The sequence below is a fragment of the Phycodurus eques genome, chromosome 11 (genome assembly GCF_024500275.1).
Source record: "Phycodurus eques isolate BA_2022a chromosome 11, UOR_Pequ_1.1, whole genome shotgun sequence".
Taxonomy (NCBI): Eukaryota; Metazoa; Chordata; class Actinopteri; order Syngnathiformes; family Syngnathidae; genus Phycodurus; species Phycodurus eques.
In genome coordinates, this window is record NC_084535.1 from 15,679,006 (window position 1) to 15,685,005 (window position 6,000).

General features: G+C 38.5%; 1 protein-coding gene across 2 annotated transcripts in view; it reads right to left on the bottom strand.

The window, feature by feature from the left end:
- The window catches only part of foxn2a (forkhead box N2a), a 29,107-nt gene extending 23,107 nt beyond the window's left edge, over positions 1-6,000 (bottom strand). Inside the window, exon 1 of one of the 2 annotated variants that reach the window (XM_061690664.1) lies at positions 5,909-6,000. The gene's annotated coding sequence lies outside the window, so the exon portion shown is untranslated. The remainder of the gene's footprint in view (positions 1-5,908) is intronic. The other variant, XM_061690663.1, reaches the window with a different exon arrangement.

The window sequence follows — 6,000 nt, forward strand, 5'->3', positions numbered from 1 at the left end:
GTTCTAGTGTACTTCTACAGTCCCGTCCAAAAGTATTGGAACGGCAAGGTCAATTCCTTTGTTTTTGTTGTCTACTGAAGACGTTTGGGTTTCAGATCAAAAGATGAATATGAGACAAAAGTTCAGAATTCCAGCTTGTATTTTATGGTATCTACATCTAGATGTGTTAAACAACTCAGGACAGAGCACCTTTTGTTTGAAGCCACCCACCTTTCAAGTGAGTAAAAATATTGGAACATACATTATAAAATTAACTTAAAACGAATAACATTTAATATTTGATGGCATAACTCTTACTTGCAGTCGGCACGGTGGAACTGGTTAGCACATCTGCCTCACAGTTCTGAAACCGGGGTTCTAATCCCGGCCCCGCCTGTGCGAAGTTTGCATGTTCTCCCCGTGCCTGGGTGTGTTTTCTCCGGGCACTCCGGTTTCCTCCCACATCCCAAAAACATGCATGGTAGGTTGGTTGAAGACTCTAAATTGCCCGTAGGTATGAATGTGAGGGTGGATGGCTGTTTGTTTATATGTGCCATGCAGTTGGCTGGTGACCACTTCGGGTGTACCCTGCCTCTCGCCCGAAGATAGCTGGGATAGGCTCAAGCACACCCGCGACCCTCGTGAGCGGTACAGAAAATGGGTGGATGGATGGAACCCTTACTTGCAATAACTGCATCAAGCCTGCGACCCATTAACTTAACCAGACTGCTGCATTCTTCATTTGAAATGCTTTTCCTGCAGCCTCTTTCAGTTCTTGTTTGTTTCTGGAGGTTTCTCCATTCAGTCTCCTCTTCAGGAGGTAAAATTCATGCTCTATTGGGTTAAGGTCTGGTGATTGACTTGGCCAGTCTAAGACTTTCCACTTTTCCCCCCTGAAGTCCTTTGTTGTGTTGGCAGTGTGTTTTGGGTCATTGTCTTGTTACATGATGAAGCTTCTCCTGATTAGTTTGGATGCATTTTTCTGTAAATTGCCAGACAAAATGGTTTTGTAGACTTCAGAATTAATTCTCCTGCTACCATCATGAGTTACATAATCAATAAAGACAAGTTAACCCGTTCCAGAAGCATCCATGCAAGCCATGACATTACCTCCACCATGCTTCACAGATGAGCTTGTGTGTTTTGGATCACAAGCAGATCCTTTCTTTCTCCATACATTGGCCTATCTATCACTTTGGTAGAGGTTAATTTTGGTCTCATCAGTCCTAAAACTTTGTTCCAAAACTTTTGTGGCTCATCTTTGTACTTCTTTGCAAAATCCAATCTGGCCTTCTGATTCTTTTTGCTGACAAGTGGTTTGCATCTTGTGGTATGGCCTGTATATTTCTTCTCTCAAAGTCTTCTTCGAACAGTGAATTATGATACCTTCACCCCTGCCCTGTGGAGGTTCACAGTGATGTCACTGACTGTTGGCTTTGGGTGTCTCTTTACAGCTCTTATAATGTTTGTAATCTATTGCTGTTGATACCCTTGGCCGACCTGTTCGATGTCTGTCGCTCAGTACACCAGTAGTTTTGTTTCTTTTTCGGCACATACCAAATTGTTGCATTGGCTATGCCCAATGTTTGTGCAATAGCGCTGATCGATTTTCCCTCTTCTCTCAGCTTCAAAATAGTTTTCTTTTCTCCCATAGACAGCTCTTTGGTCTTCATGTTTGCTTAACAGCAAATGCAGTTTTCACAGGTAAAACCCAAAGCCAAAAACAAACACTGTTTAAGCAATCAATCTAAAAGGCAACACCTGAGTCACATGTTCCAATACTTTTGGTCACTTGAAAAGTGGGTGGGTTCAAACAAAAGGTGCTCTGTCCTGAGTTGTTTAACACATCTAGATGTAAATACCATGAAATAAAAGCTAGAATTCTGAACTTTTGTCTTAAATTCATCTTTTGATCTGAAACCCAAATGTCTTCAGTATACAACAAAAACAAAGGAATTGACCTTGCCATTCCAGTACTTTTGGAGGGGACTGTATCACAGACAACGTCATGATGCCTTACGAAACACTTGTTGTGATTAAAAACATGTAAATAATAGGGGCACATAAGAGCATACCTTTAAGTGTCTGAAATGTTACTTATTTTCCCCACTTACTCCTTTTAAACCCAGAATGGTTTCATCAAGTCATTCAATATCAAGCCATCAAATTCTTGGGGCAATTTATGGTGTATTCAGAAAAAAACATTTTAAAAACTGGAACAGCATTTGTCTTTTGAGGCAATTCATAAGTGCACTATAGACTGGTTTAAGCTATCAGAATGAGAAGTATCTGCTTTCACAACAAATCTAAAACTGTAGACAGTCACACGCCTACAAAGCACATGGTGGATTTCCGAGGACGCAACCTTCCATTTACTTTGGGTCAGAGTACACAATACTGTGATAAGACCGATTACATGGCCACACCACCATTTTTAACTGCAGTTCCTGTGCCACTTTAGCCTCAATAGGAACAACAAATACAGACTTTAGAGTTTGTGTTTGTTATTTGTTTCCCCAATTGCTACATTTTATACATTGAGCATAGTGTGATGATTGTGCATAAATTGAGCTCATACATTCTGTATAGTGGTATGTACATGATGAAAATGGAGCCTTGACGGTCACATTTCTTCACTGTTAGGATATATACCCCGAGGGGCATCTGCATCAGTAATAAAGTGAAATGGAGCAACTGCTTGGACTAATGAAACCAATAAGTATTCGAAGTTGTAAAAATGAAGTGTGGTTTCCAGAGGAGCTATGTTTGTTACTACTGAATTGAGTACAGTGTTCTGTTATAGTAAAATATCCCCAACAATGGCTGGTCTGTGACAGCCCAGTCTAAACACAAATACAAAAAGCCCAATACAAAACGTGACTGTCCATAATCCAATCCAATTCAACTCAAAATCAGTGCGGTCTGGACTTTGCCCTAATCTAATGATCTGCGTTGAGCAAGTGGGGCCATATCCCATTTTAGGCCATTAACCCACACTAGCAAAATGGCACTGTTGGGTTCTCCATTTTAGTTAAGATTCATATATCTCAAGAACTTCTTGCTTGAATGACTGGTCATGACATCATGGTAACCAGTTAGACGTTTTAAGCCAGTGTCATTTAATTTCTCAGATACTAATAACATTACTAACAACATCATCATTATGTCAAAATGGACTAAAATGTACAACAGACAGATAGCATTGTTCAATGAATTGACTCAGTGCAGCTAACATGTATGCAGTCAACCATCAAAATACCGGTAGTGTATTGGTAATAGGCACTGTAGAAGGAAATCATAAAATAATTTCATATGATTTTATTAAACATCTCCCAAGAAAGCAACCAAACTCAATCGTCACATTAACAAACTGCATGTAAACTCCCTCCCTAAGTAATTGCCCTCGATAATCATGACACACAAGCAGTCAGTCATTCAAATGGTTTGGTTACATCATCAGCTTGCTCCCATATCAATCACACTGAGTATGAAAATAGTTACAGATACACAGTTTTTTTTAAACCGCAACAAATATCCCTGATTATAAACGGTCCAAGAACAATAAAATACCAAATTCAAACCAAAACACTGTCATGTTAGTCATCACCTCGAACAACCCAAAGGCCGTCCATCCTTAGGAGAGAGGTCAACCACTATTTCTATTAATTTGAACAGATGCATTACTTTTGTCATTAATGTGATAATACATAAATTTTGTATTCTTTGATGAATGGATTACATTTATGGTAAGGATATAAAATTTAGCAGAATTTAAAAGAAAATAGTCACTGATGCATTCATTCGGCTGTTTTATTTTTAAAAAGCAGGTTTTTATTACGTTACCTTATAGAATCTCATTTAACATTTGAGTACCTATCACTAAAGCATGAGACATTAACAGATGAACATTATTACAGTGGACCCCACTATTCGAGGGGGGATATATATCGCCGGACCACGAATGGCAACAATCCGCGGATAATTGGCACCCATTATAGTTGTATTGAAGAAAAGAAAAAAAACAAAATATATATATATATATATATATATATATATATATATATATATATATATATATATATTTTTTTTTTTTTTTTTAAATTATTATTATTTTATTTTTTTTTAAACCCCAAATATTCTTCAATAAGTGGGGATAAACCGCTAATAAGTGTTTTTGGGTTGGTTCACCGCAAAACAGAAAAAAAAAATTTAATAGGGAAACTTTTTTTATTAAAAAATAAATAAAAAAAAAGAAATAGAGAGAAAAATCTGCAAATAGGTGAAACCACAGTGCCCAACCGCAAGTATGCGGGGGTCCACTGTACTTTTAATATGCATGTTTCTAGCTTATGTCAGCAGGTTTGCATTATGTCTCCCCTGTTACTTTCAAAACAAAAATTACTAATTGTTGTTGTTTATCATGAGTAAATGATTGGAGAACATCAGTGCGCTGTCAACATCTAACCCAAACTAAATTTTTAGTGCAATTTTCTATGTTTACTCACAGTAACCATTCCTACTACTGTGGCCTCTACTGAAATAATGAATTAAATTTTACTCTTAATGTTACAGGGATTCACCGAAATTAAAGGTATTTAACATCAGCAAAAACAACACTGCGGAGTCCTATTTATAGTAATGAATGTCAGTAAAGTTAGCAGGCTCTCAGCTATTCTGGGGGGCAAGAGTACTAACCCTGCAAAGGCCTCTGTACATTCAGACGTGGAATACATGCAAGGACTACAAACAACAATGAAGACAACAGATGGTTGTGGCCATAGAAACACTGGCTATAAAGTAATGGCAGATTGATAACATCGGCTTTATTTTGTTCATTTATCTTTATCGCCCTTTGTTTTGCATTCTATTTACCACAAGGTCTTTAACAACTGTCAAAATAGGCTTAATTAAATTAGTCAATCTCAATGTCACAGCGCAACATTTTTTCTCCAAACACAAAAAACACATCGACAGTAAGTAGGAAATTAAGGATGGATGCAGTTAGTGTAGAGGATGAAGTAAAGAAGCAGTAATGGTAAGTGGACTATTTTGTCACTGTAACATTTGATGGCATCCTGAATAACATCAGTCTCTTGTGAACGGCAATAAAACCATAATCTCTACATTTAGATATTATTACAGAACACTCATTATGTGGGACAATCTTGTGATAATCCATTACATCATGTGCTCAACCAATGTAGCCTCACAATCTTCGGTCCTGTAGAAATGTACCATTTCATATTTGTCATGTATAGATAAGACAGAAGAAATATATTTACTTGAATAAAGTATCACTGCTGTCGACTTCAATTGTCGTTAGTTTAAAATGTACAGCATTCAAAGAAAACAAATTACTGTTGGTGACTTGATAAACGGATGGATGAATCACCACACAGTCACATGCTACGTGGAATATGAAGTTACACGGAGTGACGTGAACTATTGCACAATACATCCCGACAAACCGGACTCGTTACCGAGTAACTTATTACCGCTTAACAACCATTTGGTCAGCTTTAACAGTAAGCGTTTCATGCGTTAGCTCACCCAGTACAGGCACGAAGCGAAGTAGCCTTGGCAGCCGCTCGGTAGGTCAGTGAGTGAGGGGAAATCCAAAGCTAGCGTTAGCATTGTACAACTTTAACTCCTCTATCGATTATGTGTCGATAAAGGTGACATAGCTGAGGATAAACAGAGTTATGTGCTTGGAATAAAAGGCTGGGTACTTGAATACTGGAGCTTGGGAAGCAGAGGGGAAGTAACATTAGCTAGCTGCCACATGCTGTCGCTTATTCTGCCATGCTGGCTGCTCTGAGCAAAGTCACTGGACCACGTTTACTTTTAGCTTGTTCCGAAACACACGCCTCGCAAACACACACGGACTTCAAACAACAGCGAGAAAGCGGGAGGAGGGTGTAATACTCACAATCATGTACGGCGTGTCTCGGTGCGGCGTGTTTAAAGACACGACAGTACGCAGTTTATTCGTTTGTCTGCCTCGCACAATGTCAGAGATCA